At 33.9% G+C, this 17,638-nt stretch overlaps 1 pseudogene; it reads right to left on the bottom strand.

The window, feature by feature from the left end:
* Positions 1-17,114: 17,114 nt before the first annotated feature.
* On the bottom strand, positions 17,115-17,233 carry LOC111732643 (annotated as a pseudogene).
* Positions 17,234-17,638: the final 405 nt, after the last annotated feature.

Raw genomic sequence — 17,638 nt, 5'->3', positions numbered from 1 at the left:
TGAACAACTGTTTTTAATTCTCCTTGGTGTATACTTAGGGATGTAATTGTTAGGTTATATGGTACTATGTTTAAATTTTTGAGGAATCATCAAAATGTTTTTCACAGTGGCTACATTATTTTACATTTCAAACAGCAATGTATGAGGGTTTCAATTTCTCAACATTCTTGTACACACCTCTACTTTTTTTTAAATTTAAACTTTTCTGAATTTATTGAGATATAATTGACATATAACATTTTGTAAGCTTAAGATCGACAATGTGATGATTTCATATATGTATAATTGCAAAATGATCACAACAATAATGTTAGTTAACACCCATCACCTCACATAAACACCTTTCTTTTGTGTGTGATGAGAACTTTTGAGATATACTCTCTTAGCAATTTTAAGTATACAATAAGTATTGTTAATTATACTCACCTTACTGTACATCAGATCTCCAGGACAAATTATCTTCTAACTGGAAGTTTGCACCCTTTGACCACCTTCACCCATTTGCCACACCCAGCACTCTGACCCTGGCATCCATCAATATATTCTCTGTTTCTATGTGTTCCATTTCTTTTGAGATTCCACATATCAGCGAGATCATATAGTATTTGTTTTCTCTGTCTGACTTATTTTACTTAGCATAATGCCCTCAGTTCCATCCATTTTGTCACAAATGACAAGATTTTTTTATTTTTTCTTGCTAAATAATATTCCATTATATATCACATTTGATTTATCCATTTATCTGTTGGTGGACACTTAGGTTGTCTCTATATATTGGCTATTGTATAAAATGTTGCAACGAACATGAGAATTCAGATATCTTTTTGATATCCTGATTTAATTTTTTGATATATACCCAGAAGTAGGATTGCTGGATTATATGGTAGTTCTACTTTAATTTTTTCAGGAACTGCCATACTGTTTTTCACAATGGCTGTACCAATTTACATTCCCAGCGAGAGCGAACAAAGGTTAACTTTTCTCCACATCCTCACCAACACTTTATTTCTCTTGTCTTTTTGATGATAAGCAGTCTTACATTTGTGAGGTAATATCTCACTGTGGTTTAGATTTACATTTTCCTGATGGTTAGTGATGTTTAACATCTTTTCATATACCTTATTGGCCATTTGTATATTGTCCTTGAAAAAAAGTTTGTTTAGGTCCTTTAACAATTTTAATCAAATTATTTGTTTTTATTTTGGGTTTATGCTATTGAGTTGTATAAGTAACATATATTTTGCATATCAAGCCCTTATCTGATATATGGTTTGCAAAGATTTTCTCTCATTCTGTAGCTTGCATTTTCATTTTGTTGAACATTTCTTATGCTGTGCAGAAGCTACTTAGTATGATGTAGTCCAACTTGTTTACTTTTTGCTTTTGTTGCTTGTGCTTTTGGTTTCTGGTCCAAAAATCATTGCCATAGACCAATGTCAAGGAGCTTTTCCCCTATGTTTTCTTCTAGGAGTTTTTAATGTTTCAGATCATAGATTGAAGTCTTTAGTACATTTTCAGTTAATTTTTGTGAACGCTATAAGATAGAGGTGCAGTCTCATTCTTTTGTGTGTAGATATTGTTTTCCAAAGACCATTAATTAAACAGAATACACTTTTCTCATTTAGTATTTATTTAGTATTATTAGTTGACCATATATAAGTAGGTTCATTTCTGGGCTCTCTATATGTTCCACTGATCTATATGTTTGTTTTTATGCTAGTACTATACTGTATCGATTACTATAGCTTTGTAGTATACTTTGAAATCAGAAAGTGTGATGCCTCCAGCTTTAGCTGTTTGGAGTCTTTTGTGCTTCAATAGAAATTTTAGGATTTTTTTCTATTTTTGTAAAAATATGTCAGTGGAAGGACTTTTATAGGGATTGAAATGAATCTATAGATAAATTTGGGTTGTATGGACATTTTAATAATATTAATTCTTCCAATCATTGACCACAGGACCTCTTGTAGTTTTTTAAAAATATTATTTTTATTTTTTAATTACAATTTACATTCAATATTATATTAGTTTCAGATATACAACATAGTGGTTCGACATTTATATAACTTATGAAGCAATCTCTTAAATAGTCTAGTACCTATCTGACATCATGCATAGTTATTACAATATTATTGACTATATTCCCTATGCTGTACTTACACCCCCATGACTATTCTATAACTATCAATTTGTACTAATTAATCCTCTCACCTTTTTCACCCAATCCACCAACAACACTCCTACACTCTAGCAACGGTAAGTTTGTTTCCTGTATCAATGAGTCTGTATCTGATTTGTTTGTTTATTTTGATTTTTAGATTCCACATACAAGTGAAATCATATGCTATTTACCTTTTTGTGTCTGACTTATTTCACATAGAATAACGCTCTCTAGGTCAATGTCGCAAATAACAAGATCTCATTCACTTTTATTGCTAAATAATATTGTATTGTATATATGTACAACTTCTTTATCCAAACATCTATGATTGGACACTGAAGTTGCTTCTACATCATGGCTATTGGAAAGAATGCTGCAACGAACATAGGGATGCATATACCTTTTTGAATTAGTGTTCTGGATTTCTTTGGATAAATACCAAGAAGTAAAATTGCTAGGTCATAAGGTAGTTCTATTTTTAACTTTTTGAGAAACCTCCATACTGTTTTCCATAGTGTTGGTATAAATCTGCAATCCCACCAAGAGTGCACCAGGGTTCCATTTTCTCCACATCCTCTCTAGCATTTGTTGTTGATTTGCTGATAATAACAATTCAGACAAGTGTGAGGTGGTGACTCATTGTCGTTTTAATTTGTATTTCTCTGATGATTAGTGATATTGAGCGTCTATTCATATGTCTATTGTCCATCCGTATGTCTTCTTTGAAGAAATGTCTATTCAGGTCATCTGCTCATTTTTAAATCAAATTGTTTGGTTTTTTGATGTTTAGTCGTATGAATTCTTTATATAATTTGAATACTAACCCCTTATGTGATTTTTATTGGCAAATATATTTTCTCGTTCAGTAGATTGTCTTTTCATTTCGTTGATGATTTCCTTTGCTATGCAAAAACTTTTTAGTTTGATGTAGTCCCATTTGTTTATTTTTTCTCTTTTTTCCCTTGTCTAAGGAGATATATCTGAAAAGAAATTATTACTAAGAGCAATGTCAAAGAGTTTACTGCCTATGTTTTCTTCTAGGAGTTTTATGGTTTCAGGTCTTACATTTAAGTCTTTAATCCATTTTGAGTTTAATCTTGTATATGATGTAAGACAGTCATTTAGTTTCATTTTTTTTTGCATGTATCTGTCCAGTTTTCCCAGAACCATTTGTTCAATAGACTGTATTTATTTAATTGTATATTCTTTCCTCTTTTGCCATAGATTAAATGACCATATAGGCATGGGCTCTCTATTCTGTTCCAGTGATCTATCTGTCTCTTTTGATGGCACTACTATGCTGTTTTGATTACTATAGCCCTGTAGTATAGTTTGATATCAAGCAGCATGATACCTCCAATTTTGTTATTCTTTCTCAAGATTGCTGTGGTTGTTTGGGGTATTTTGTGGCTCCATATAAATTTTTATGTTATTTGTTCTAGTTCTGTGAAAAATATCGTTTGAATTTTGAAAGGAATTACATTGAATCTATAGATTGCTTTGGGTAGTATAAACACTTTAATGATGTTAATTCTTCCTACCCATGAGTACGGTATATGTTTTCATATATTTGTGTCTTCAATTTATTTCTACAATATCTTATAATTTTCTGAGTACAGATCTTTTACCTCGTTGGATACATTTATTTCTAGGTATTTTTTATTTATTTTCATTTTTTAAATTGTAATTTTATTTATTTTATATTAGTTTCAGGTAAACAGTACAAAGGTTAGACATTTAAATAATTTATAAAGTGATCGCCCAGACTACTCTAGCACCCATCTGGCACTATACACAGTCATTACAGTAATATTGACTATATTCCCTATGCTGTACTCTACATCCTATTACTGTTTCATAGCTACTAATTTTTACTTCTTCATTCTTTCACCTTTTTCACCCAGTCTTCTAACCTCCTTCACCTTTGGCAATAACCAGTTTACTCTGTATTTGTGTGTCTGTTTTTATTTAGTTTGTTTCTTTTGTTCCTTTGATTCTGCATATGAGAGAAATCATGTGGTATTTATCTTTCTCTGTCTGACTTATTTCACTCAGCATAATACTCTCTAGGTCTACCCACATCGTTGCAAATGGTAAGATTTCATTTCTTTTAATGGCTGAGTAATATTCTAAGTGTTGATTTTAATGGCTGAGTAATATTCTAAGTGTTGATAGACACTTAGACTGCTTCCATATCTTGGCTATTGTGAATAGTGTTTCTGTGAACATAGGGATACATAGATCTTTATGAATTAGTGTTTTGGTTTTCTTTGGATAAATATCCAGAAGTGCAATTCCTGGGTCAAAAGGTATAGCCATTTTCAATTTTTTGAGAAACCTCCATGTTGTTTTCCATAGTGGCTATGCCAATTTGCAGTCCCACCAACAATGTATGAGGGTTCCATTTTCTCCACATACTCACCAACACTTGTTGTTTTTAGATTTATTGATGATAGCCAATCTGACAGGTATGATGTGATATGGTGTGGTTTTAATTTGCATTTCTCAGATGATTAGTGATACTGAGTATCTATTCATATGTCTATTGGCCATTTGTATGTCTTCTTTGGAGAAATGTCAATTTAGGTTTTTTGCTCATTTTTGAATTGGATTGTTTGTTTGTTTTTGTGGTTTTGAGTGGTATGAGTTCTGTATAAATTTGGATAACAACCCTTTATCAGATGTGTCACAGGTTAATATCTTCTTCCATTCAGTAGGTTGTCTTTTCATTGGTTGATGGTTTCTTTTGCTGTGCAAAAACTTTTTAGTTTGATTTAGTCCCATTTATTTATTTTTTATTTTGTTTCCTTTGCCTGAGGTGACATATCAAAAAACATATTACTAAGAGCAATGTCAGAAAATTTACTGCCTATGTTTTCTTCTAGGAGTTCCATGGTCTTGGCTCTTACATTTAAGTCTCTAATCCACCTTGAGTTTATTTTTGTATATGGTGTAAAAAGGTGGTCTAGTTTTATTTATTTATTTTTTGCATGTATCTATCCAGTTTTTTCAATACCATTTATTGAATAAAATGTCTTTACCCCATTGTATACTCTTTTCTCCTTTGTCATAGATTAATTGACTGTATAGGTATGGAATTATATCTGGGCTCTCTATTCTGTTCATTGACTTATGTGTCTGTCTCTATGCCAACACTATGCTGTTTTTACCACTATAGCCCTGTAGTATAGTTTGATATCAAGTATTGTGATACTTCCAACTCTGTTCTTCTTTCTCAAGATTGCTGTGGCTATTTGGGATCTTTTGTGGCTCGATAGAAATTTTAGGATCACTTCTTATAGTTCTGTGAAAAATACCATTGGTATTTTGATAAGAATTGCATTTAATCTATAAATTGCTTTTGGTACTACAGACATTTCAATGATCTTAATTCTTCCTATCCATGAGCAGGTTATACCTTTTTCATTTATTTGTATTTTCTTCAATATATTCTTCAATGTCATAATTTTTTGAGTTTAAGTCTTTTATCTTTTTAGTTAAATTTATTCCTAGGTATTTTATTTTATTTTTTGATGCAATTGTAAATGGGTTTGTTTTCTTAATTTTTCTTTCTGGTAGTTCATTATTGGTGTGTAAAAATGCAACCAATTTCTGAATATTAATTTTGTATGCTGGTACTTTACTGAATTCATTTATCAGTTTTGATAGTTATTTTTTGGGGGAGGGGTGGACTCTTTAGGGTCCATTCATCTGTAAATAATGACAGTTTTAGTTTTTCCTTTCCAATTTGGATGTCTTTTACTTCTTATCTGATGCTGTGGTCAGGATTTCCAATATTATGTTGAATAAAAGTTGTGAAAGTGGACATTGTTGTTTTGTTCCTTATCTTAAGAAAATTCTTTTAGCTTTTCCATGTTGAGTATGATGTTAGCTGTGGCTTTGATAGATATGGCCTTTTTTATGTTGATATTGTTCCCTCTACTCCCATTTTGCTTACACTTTTTATCATAAATGGATGCTGAATTTTGTTAAATGCTCTTTTTGCATCTATTGATATAATATTATGATTTTTATTCTTTATTTTGTTTCTGTGGTATATCACATTAATTGGTTATTGGATCTTGAGGGAGCCTTCATCCCAGGAATAAATTCCACTTGATTATGATATATAACCTTTTTAGTACATTGCTGAATTAGGTTTGTTAATATTTTGTATCTATGTTCATCAGGTATATTGGCCTATAATTTTCTCTTTTTCTAATGTCTCTGCCTGGTTTTAGTATCTGGCAATGATGTCCTCATAAAATGAGCTTGGGAGCTTACCACCTCTTGAATTTTTTGGAATAAGTTGAGAAGGATAAGTGTTAATTCTCCTTTGAATTTTTGGTAAAATTCACCTATGAAGCCATCTGATCCAGGAATTTTGTTTGTTGAAAATTTTGATTACTGTTTCAATTTAGTTTGTAGTAATCAGTCTGTTCAGATTTTTGTTTCTTCTTGATTTAGTCTTGGAAAATTATTTGTTTCTCGAAATGTATTTCTTTCTTCCAGATTGTCCAACTCTGGCATATAATTGTTCATAGTATTTTCTTATAATCCTTTGTATTTCTGTGGTGTCAGTTGTCATTTCTCTTTCATTTCTGATCTTATTTTTTGTGTTTCTCTCTCTTTTTCTGATAAATCTGGCTAAAATTTTATCAATTTTGTTCATGTTTTTAAAGAACCATCTCTTGGTTTCATTGATCTTTTGTACTGTTTTTGTAGACTCTTACATTTATTTTCACTCTAATCTTTATTATTTTCTTTATTCTACTCACTTTGGGTTTTATTTATTGATCATTTTCTATTCCTCTTAGGCATAAGGTTAGATTGTTTATTTGAGCTTTTTCTTGTTCCTCGAAGTAGGCCTGTATTGTTATGAATTTTCCTCTTAGGACTGCTTTCGCTGTGTCCCACTGATTTAGGGCATCATGTTTTCATTTTCATAATCCGAAGATATCTTTCGATTTCTTCCTGATCTCATTGTCAAGCCATTCATTGTTTAGTAACATGTTATTTAGCCTTCATGTGTTTGTGTGATTTTGTTTTTTTTCTTGTAATTGATTTCTACTTCTATACTATTTTGATCAGAGAAGATACTTGATATGATTTCAATCTTCTTAAATTTATTGAGACTTGTTTTGTGGTCTCACATGTGGTCTATGTTGGAAAATGTTCCATGTACAGTTGAAAAGAATGTATATTCTGTAGGCTTGTAGTGAAGTGTTCTAAAAATAACAATTAAACTATCTGATCAATTGTGCCATTTAAGGCCACTGTTTCCTTTCTGATTTTCTGTGTAGATCTATCCACTGATGATGATGAGGTATTAAAGTCCCCTGCTATGATCGTATTACTGTTGATCTCTCCCTTATTGTCAGTTAACATTTGCTTTATATATTTAGGTGCTCGTATGTTGGGTGCATAAATATTTATAAGTGTTATATTCTCTTATTGGATTGATCCCTTTATCATTATGAACTATTCTTTTTTGTCTTTTATTATAGCTTTTATTTTAAAGTTTACTTTGTTTGATATAAGTATTGCTACCACAGCTTATTTTTTGTTTCCATTTTTATAGTTTTTTTTCTATTTCTTTTCTTTTGGTCTGTGTGTGTCTTTTGATTTGAAGTGGGTCTCTTATAGTTAGCATATAAGGGTCTTGTTTTCTTATCCATTCAGCCACCATATCTTTTCATTGGAGCATTTAGTCCATTTATAAAGTAATTGTTGATAAATATGTGTTTATTGCTATTTTATTATTTATATTTTTGAATTTTTTCTTTCTTTTTCTTCTTAAAGAAGATTTTTCTAACATTTCTTGTAATACTGGTTGATATTGATGACCTTCTTTAACTTCTTGTCTTTGAAGCTTTTTATCTGTCCTTTGATTCTAAATGATAGCTTTTCTGGGTGTAATAATCTTGGTTGTAGGTCCTTACTTTTCATCATTTTAAATATTTCTTGCCAATCCTTTCTGGCCTGTAAAGATTGTGTTGTAAAATTAGCTGACAGTCTTATGGGAGCTCCCTTGTAGGTAACTAACTGCTTCTCTCTAGCTGCTTTTAAGTTCCTTTTTTTGTTTTTAACCTTTGGCATTTTTATTATGATGTTTCTTGATGTTAACCTGTTTGGGCTCCTTTTGTTTGGGACTCTCTGTGCTTCCTGGACTTGTATGTCTATTACCTTCACTAGGTTAGGGAAAAGGAAGTTTTTATTAATTTTTAAAAAATAATTTATCAATCTCTCATTTTCTTTTTCTTTTTCTTTTTTTTTTTGCACCCTTATGTTGCAAATATTGTTACGCTTGATGTTATCTCATAGGTCCCTTAAGCTATCCACATTTTTTAATTTTGCTTTCCTGTTCTGATTGGATGTTCTCTGCTACTTTGTGTTCTAATCACTGATTTGATCTCTGCTTCATATAATCTGCTGTGATTCATTCTAATGTATTCTTCATTTTAATTATTATATTCTTAATTTCTGACTTTTTAATGGTTTCTTTGTTGTTGTTTTTTTAATGCTTCCTATCTCTTCATTGAAGTTTCACTGAGATCATCTATTCTTCCCCCAAGTTCACTGAACATCCTATAACCAGTGTTTTGAACTCTGCATCTGGTAGATTGCTTGCCTCCATTTTATTTAGTTCTTTTTCTGAAGTTTTCCCCTATTCTTCCATTTAGGACATGTTTCTTTGTCTCTTCATTTTGACTGCCTTTCTGTGTTTGTTTCTATGAATATGTTAGATCTGCTACATCTCCAGTCTTGGCAGGGTGGCCTTATGTAGCAGGTGCCTTGTGGGCTCATTGTAGAAGTCTCAATAGTGCCAGGTGCTTAGAGTTTTCCTTGTGTAAGTTGTGTGTGCCCTCTTGTTATAGTTGAGCCTTGATTGTTGTTGGCATGTCAGTGGATGGGGTTGACCTTCAGGCTGACTAGCTGTGAGTATGGCCAAGACCACTGCAAATGAGCTTTTGTGTGGGAGCTGACTCCATGGAGTGAAATTTACCCAGTGGGCTTTGGTGCCTACCAAGAACACCCTTTGGGTGTTTAACTTTTGGAGTTAATCGGGTGGTACTCTGCTGTGGTTTGAAACTTGTCACTGGTTTTGTTGGTTTGGGAGCCTCTTGGCAGGGGCTCTGGTGCTGGCTTAGGCCAGCCACTGTTTGTGACCAGCCAGGCGCTATTTGATTGCAACTACAAAGTGATTTGCAGTTTGTATCTGCCTGTGCTCACCTGGAGGCATGTGAGAGAGGCTTCTATTGAATCGAGGCTGGATGCCACCAATCTTGGTTTTGGGATCACTCAGGGCACCCTAAAGCCTGCTGCTTGCTGGCTGCCCATAAGGATGAGCCTCAAGTTGTATACAAATTGTGTGAGACAGGGACTCAGGGAGTCTCTAAGGTGGGGCAAGTAGTGTTTACCAGGTTAATACAGATTCATATTTGGCTATGTGTGAGGAGGTCTCAACACAGGGACAATGGTGGCTATTCCTCCAGGCCTTTCCCTGAAGCCACGACAATTCAGTTTCTCCCTTTATGTCTCTGGTAACTTCCAAACTGCTGTCCCTCAGCCACAGCCCAGGGTGAGTGCCTACCAGTGAATGAGTTTGTGTGTGGATCCTTTAAGAGAATGCCTGGGTTTCTAGCAGCCTTCCATCTCACCTGAATGAATGGAATTTCTACTGCTTTTCACAGCCAGATGTTGTGTGGTCTCCTCTTCCCAGCACTGGTGCTCCTGGCAGAGGAGCCTGGAGTGAGGTTGAGAACTCTTGCTCCTCAGAGTAGACTTCTGCAGCTGAGATAGCTCTCCTGATTCTCAACCAACACACATGGGTGTGGGCCCAGCCTGTTTCACATCTCTGCCCCTCCAGCACCTCTGCAATTTCCTTTTTATACTTTCATTTATAAGACTTATGTTCAGCTAGTCTTCAGATGATTCTTCAGGTTGATAGTTCTATAATTTAGTTGTAATTTTAATGTGGTCATGGGATGAGGCAAGCACAGCATTTTCCACTGCACCATCTTGACCAGAATCCTCACACCCAATATTTCTTTATGAGCATTTTTCCATGTCATTAATTACTCTTCACAATTAAGAGTTGCGTTTTGCCCAGGATGGAAATACCATATTTGTAACCTATTGCAAGATTTTCTCATCCACTTATCTAGTCTGAAAGCAGTCTTCCCATTCCCACTCTCCTGCTCCACCCTCACCTCTTTGGAGACATTGTAGGCCAGGTTTTTACTTCTGTGATACACGTGTGAATGATTCAATGCTATGGAGCTGGGCCTTGTTTGTCCTGTCCTCTGTCTAGCATATCTAGCTTGTTTTAATTTCCTTTGTGTTTGTCAATCGTTAGAGTGCTTTAGGAGCTAAATGCCCACAGTTACTGTCCAGTTATGAATTGTCTACCAGAACTTATTTTTTTAAGTTGTAGGAGAAAAATGTTTCTGAGTTGTTCAGAGGCTCCACAACTAATGTGGTAAAAGTTCGTGATGGTGTATTATTTATTTTATGAAACAAATGCTTAATGAGCATCTATTATGGGTTTAAGATTTTACTAGGTACTGTAAGTGGTCCAAAGAAAGAAAGAGTGATATTTTGCCCTAAAAATCTCTTTGGAAAAAGAAGACAAAAATTAATTAAAACAGACTTATGAAACAACTAAAAATGATACTATTAGTTATCACAAAATGTTATAATGTAGAAAAATATTTTTGTTCAGTTGAATAGAATTGATTTTATAGTTTATATTGTATGCCAATTTATGAATCATTAATTAATGACAAGTGAGGTCCTAAGGCTATAGGCCTCAGGAGAAGAACAATGCTGGAGCAGTCAAGAAAGTCTTCATGGAAGAGCAATTAGGAGAATCATTTTATAAACTATATAAATGTCTAACCAATGATCTGTATCTTGAAACTAATAACAACATTAAATTAAAAAAATAAAAAAAAAAGAAAGTCTTTATGGAAGAGAGGAGAGTTGTTTTTTTTTCTTTCGATTCTCCTTTAGTTTGTCTGGATTAATAAGTCTTATGTTTGCTCAGTGTTCTGTGGTTTAAAAAACATCAATATCTCATTAGAATTTACTAACAACATTGTGAAGTAAAAAAGTCAAATACTATGATGCTCATTTACCTGACTTTGATATTTCATTTTTGTTTGTTTTTTCTTCACTGGCATTTATAGATTTTGTCTATATCTGCTTTCCTGTGTTCTTGGGAAAACAAGATTGTTTCAGGAAGAAGACTTGGATGAGCAAGGCTAGGAGATACCAACTTAAAAAAGGCAGATGAGAGATCTAAGTAAGACAGATAGAAGTGAAGTCCCTATAGGCGGGCATCACTTATATGATGTGAATCACAGAGTATCACAAACATCTCTATGAGTCTATCACATGTCTCTCAAAATAACATTATTATCTACTTTTTTGGCTTTAGGTACTATTAGTATAATTTTTAAATTATTATTTGGACTGTGTATTTCATTATCTCCTTATCAGCTAAGGATATTTTGGTATTAGTTGTTGAATCCATTATTTTCTTCATAAGCTGGATAGAGTTCTGAATCAGGCTAAATAATTTCTCTCAGTCTTTCCATTTTGGCTCATCCATTGAATTACAGTAAAACCCAAAGTCTGCTGTGATTAGAGCCAGGAGGAAGGAGTCCTTCCTAGAACAGGGAAAGTTAGAGCATAAAATCTTGGCCTAGAAGAATATAATTTGGGCAAAGGGGGAACAGTAAAGAACTTTAGAGAAAAGGTCCTTACCTTGTGAGTTTAAAGGTGAACCTGTGGATATTAAAAAAACAGAGGTTCTTTCTCTGACCTTCTCTTTTAGCACTTTCTACTTTTATTTTTTATTTTTATCCTGGAGGCAAAGTTTAGCTACAGGTGTGAAGCCCATTTTGGGACCTGTTCTGCCATGGATCAAAGGTATACAAAACAACCTCTACTAAATATAATGAAATGCCTTTCTGGTATTAAGATTTGGTGGTGAATGGAGAACAGCTTATGGTGGGGGATTGAGGAGATTTTTCTAGGACAAACTACAAATGCTCACAAAGTAGAAAATGTAAGATCCTTTATGAAAACTTGTGGTCATCAGATGACTTTGAGACTTCTGGAGGAGAGGTGGTTCACAAAACACACTGGAACCAATCAATTTTCACTTGATTTTGTATTATTTTCATAGTTAAAAGTAGTTTTAGAGAGTGCTTGGCCTTCTGCTTTCATATTACTTATTGAAAATTTACAGTTTCCAATATTAATCACATTTGTTTGAAGTGTATGAGGAATTTAGCAGCAAGAAACTATATACAATCTTGTAAGAGTCTGCTATGTCAGATGAAGTGTGATCAAAGTAAAGAGAACTATCTACGGCCATGCCACCCTGAACAAGCCTGATCCCATCTGATCTCGGAAGCTAAGCAGTGTTGGGCCTGGTTAGTACTTGGATGGGAGACCACCTAGGCATAATAAATAAATAAATAAATAAATAAATAAATAAATAAATAAATAAATAAGGGATTGTAAGCTGACAAGGTCTTTGCAATCTGTGAGGTCAACCAAGGGTTGCCTCACCTAAAAAAAAAAAGTTAAGAGAACCTCTCATTATCTAATTGAGTTTATTGTGGATATGAAATCTTATTATGGTCTGCAGATATTATTATTGATTACTATTTGTAATGACTGACTGTACATTGTAATACTTTCAGCTTGAGCTTAGAGCAGTGAAGATTGGTAAGGCTTAAACTGAAGAATAAATATTCTTCTCCTTTTACTTAGATATAAACGTCCAATTGAAATGATGGCCCAGTACCCTTTTCTTTATAGAACATCTTGCTGTTGGTTGCTAGGCAGTGTGATTCAAAAAAAAAAAAAAAACCATTCAGGGTAGAAAAGGTAAAGAGAGAGGATGTGGCACAGAACAGTTATTGAGGTTTACATACCATCCAATATTTTTCTACTATGGACCATGTGCCTAGAGATTCCCGTTTAATTGGCTAAGGGCGGAGCACAGGTGCTGGTGTTATTTTAAAAATGTTCTCTAGATGGTTTTAATGGGCAGCCAGGTTTGAGAACCACTGGATAATATATATTCAGTTTCTAAATTACTTATCTAGAAAATACTACTTCTCTCTTTCTTTTGCATACACACCAGTAAGGATAAAGGTGTCTTTTTATTAACATACTCAACCTCTGCTGATTCTCTCTCCCAACATATATGATCTTTGGATTCCTAACAAAAGCATCACTCCATGCTCATCCCTTAGGTAATTTTTCCTTAATGCAGGAGGAATGTAAGGTACTCCAATTCAACAGCATTTACTGCTGATCTGGCACAGACATTGTGCCCTAGTTCTATTATCTGGATCCTTGCATAATTCTGTTTGTCATGCTCGGTTTTCTCCTCAGGACCTCTAAGATTTGGCTTATCATACTCTTGTCAATTTCTATTGCCCAGGGTACTGTTGACATTTTTTTTTTTTTGATGCCAACAGCTGCTTGCTCAGATCTCTAAATATTGTGAGCTTCTGTAATAGGTCAGTGAATTCCATCCATTAGCTCAGGTAACAAGTTAAACTTTACTGATGTTGATTGCTATGCTTCATTAACACTTGTTAGCTATTGAAATTCTGATCATATTAAATTGACTGGGCCATATTTCTTCCAGTATCTTCCTCATTGAAGTTTATGAGTTATTTCCTGGTCTTGGCTCCTACCAGTTCTTTTCTCCATAAATAAGATCATACATGGGATGTTAACATGTCATGGGTTCTCTCAGGATCATTAGCCTCATTTAAAGCAGAACTATCTCCTAGAAAAGGTGATCAGTTATCTTTACATTTGTATGAATGATTTTCATCAAATCCCTACCTTCTAACTGAAGTCAAAACATTTTCCAATGTTGGCCTCTTTTGTGCAAGTGTGTTCCTGTTATATTTACTCTAGTACTTATGTGAAGACCTGAAAATTTAATGGGAAGATGGAACGATGGGGGTGCTAAACACCTAAACAGATTGCCATTATTTGAGTATAGATGAGAGGAAAATAAAAAGAAAATTGAGAGGAGATGAATAAAAGACAAATCTCTCTCTATTTTGGTTGCGGTACAGACTTTTCTCTGCCCATCCTGTGGGGTTCTGTTGATGATTGTTGGTCAAGACAAACCTATTTACGTTGTCCACTTGAACCATCATTATCCAGGGAAGGAAATGTCCATATTCATATGTGTGGGGTCCTAAATTATCTTTTTTAGATTTGCATTACACAAATAAATATGGTTTGGTGAATTTATTAGAAAGAGGCATAACTTCAACAAGCAACAGAATAGTTTCCACCAGGTTAAGGGAAAGTAGTACCCTTTTCATGATCTATTTAGGGCTCTGTCAGAGGGCTTCTTAGTATTCAGACAAAGCCAGTTCTGGGGCTTTAGCTTTAAGAGGAATTTTCACAAACGAGCACAGTAACTAGGTTGAAGAAGAGACTCAAAATTTGTCAAAGAAGCTGGCTATACTTTTTCTAAAAAAGAAAAGTTTCCAAGAGTCCTATTTTTGCCTCTTTATATACTTGAGGAAAAGGCATGACTTGCACATAATAGCATGGAGGGAAATGTGAGGTGGTATATTTTGACTCAAAGTTTTCCAATAGTGGCTTTGGAATCAACTGCTTAAGTTTGAATTACTAACCATAAAACTTAGGGAAAATTACATAAAGCTCAACTTTTGTCATCTGTAAAATGAGAAATAAGGATAATGCATACCTTCTGGTGTTATTGTGAGGCAATGGAATGTTACCAAGCCATAAGAAAAGATGAAATACTGCCATTTGCAAAAACATGGATGGATCTTGAGATCATTATGCTAAGTGAAATAAGTCATACAAAAAAAAGTTGAGAACTATATAATTTCACTTATATGTGGGATACAAAACTGAAAGCAATAAACGAACAAGACAAACAAACAAAAACTTATAGACACAGACAAGGATTTAGTGGTTACCAGAGGGAAAGCGGGGAGGTGTAGAGGTAGATAAGGATAAAGGGTGTCAAATATATGGTGATGAAAGGAAATTTCACTTTGGGGGGTGAACACACAAAGCAATATATATATGAAGTATTATTGAATTGTACACTTGAAACCTATATAATTTTATTAACCAATGTCATCCCATTAAATTTAATATAAAAAAGAATTTATTTGAGGGGAAACTGATGACAGTGCTGGGAAGCAAGATCTCAGATGCTGTAGAGAATGATGGTTTTGCAGTTTCTTTTATATATTTGAATTAAGGAGGTAACACAAGGAACATTACATGAAAATGGAAGAAGGTATGTTCCAGTTAGGAGTTTATGATCAGAAAAACTTATGAGGTTACTTCTGGTTAAATTTATTACGTCATCCCTTTTTTATCCCCAAGTTATAAGGTGATCAAATAGTTTTACCTTACTAAAATGGCATTAGGGTTTTCTTTCTTAATGCTGGCTCTAGGCTCTTCAAGTTTAATGCTTTTACCTCTTGTCAGCCTATTTATTGATAGTGATGCTATTGGCTAGAAATGCTTGGGGGCACTCATCTGGGCCCAAAGTGAACCTCACAGATATTTTTCCTTTTGGATCTAATGTTGTGGCTGGACCAACCCTTGTGGTTCTTATTATGATTGCAAGATACATCATAGCAACGATTATCAGAAAACTTTGAAGAAAAAGGGTGTTTATTATTTACAGGCCCTGGAGGGCACACTGCATGCCTGGAACCACAATGAGGCTGACAGGAGAGAGAGAAAGAGAAAGTTAGAGTGGAACAAGGGGCGGAGAGAGAGAGAGAGAGAGAGAGAGAGAGAGAGAGAGAGAGAGCGAGCGAGCGAGCACGATTGAGCATGGCCCTGGGGTTCTGTTTTTACTGTGGTCAAGGCTGGGACATGTATGGTTTCATGGATTTATTCTTTTTCTTAATTTTTTTCATTTTTAAATTGCAGTTGACATACAATATTAGTTTTAAGTGTACAGCATAGTGATTAGACATTTACATAACTTACAAAGTAATCACCCTGATAACTCTGGTATCCATCTGACACTATACATAGTTATTATAATGTTATTCACTATGTTTTTTGTGCTGTACTTTATATCTCCATGCCTGCTTTTATAACTGGTAATTTGCACATCTTAATCCCTTCCCTTTTCACCCATCCTCCCAACCTCCATCCTATTCATTTTATTTATTTATTTTTAATTTTAGTATTTTTATTTTTTTCAATTTTAGTTGGCATACAATATGAAATTAGTTTCAGATATACAACACAGTAATAAGACATTTACATAACTTATGAAATGATCACCCTGATAAATACAGTACTCATTTGACACCATACATAGTTATTATAATACTACCGACTATATTCCCCTTTCTATACTTTACATCCCCATGACCATTTTGTAATTACAAATTTGTACCTCTTAATCTCCTCTCCTTCATCCATCCCCCACCCCCTAATCTGACAAACATCAAAATGCACTCTGTATCTACAAACTTGTTTCTGTTGTTTATTTTTCTTGTTCTCTAGATTCCACATATGACATTTGTCTTTCTCTGTCTGACTTAATCCACTCAGCACAATATCCTCTAGGTCCATCCATGTTGTTGCAGATGGCAAGATTTCATTATATTTTATGGCTGAATAATATTCCATTGTAAATATGTACTACCTCGTCTTTATCCACTCATCTATTCATGGACACTCAGGATGCTTCCATATCTTGGCTATTGTAAATAATGCTGCAATGAACATAAGAATTCACATGTCCCTCCAAAGTACTGTTTTGTTTTTTTTCAAATAAATACCCAGAAGTAGGAAGAAGTAGGATTGTTGGGTTCTTCTTTGTCTCTTGTTATAGCCTTTGTTTAATTATTTAATTAATTAATTAATTAATCAATCAATTAATTATTTACGCCTACAGCATCTGGTCTTCCTAGGTGGTCTCCCATCCAAGTACTAACTATGCTCAACCCTGCTTAGCTTCTGAGATCAGATGGGATCGGGCATGTTCAGGGTGGCATGGCCGTAGACAAGCTTTTGTTTTAAAGTCTATTTTGCCTTGTATAAGTATTGCTAATCCAGCTTTTTTTCATTTCTGTTTTTATTAAATATCGTTTTTCATCCTTTTACTTTCAGTCTGTGTGTGTCTTTCGATTTGAAGTGAGTCTTTTGTAGGCAGCATATGTAAAAGTCTTGTTTTCTTATCTATTTGGCCACCTATCTTTTCAATGGAGCATTTAAGCCATTTACATTCAAAGTAATTATTGCTAGATATGTAGTTACTACCATTTTATTATTCATCTTTTTAAGTTTTTTTTTTTCTTTTTCATCCTTCTTAAAGAAAACCCTCTAACATTCCCTGTAATACTGGCTTGATAATGATGAGCTTCTTTAACTTTTTCTTGTCCGGGAAGCTCTTTATCCGTTCTTCGATTC

This window comes from Pteropus vampyrus, unplaced genomic scaffold (assembly GCF_000151845.1).
Source record: "Pteropus vampyrus isolate Shadow unplaced genomic scaffold, Pvam_2.0 Scaffold477, whole genome shotgun sequence".
Lineage (NCBI taxonomy): Eukaryota > Metazoa > Chordata > Mammalia > Chiroptera > Pteropodidae > Pteropus > Pteropus vampyrus.
Note: the sequence above shows the minus strand (reverse complement) of the source record. Positions and strands in the feature narration are given on the sequence as shown.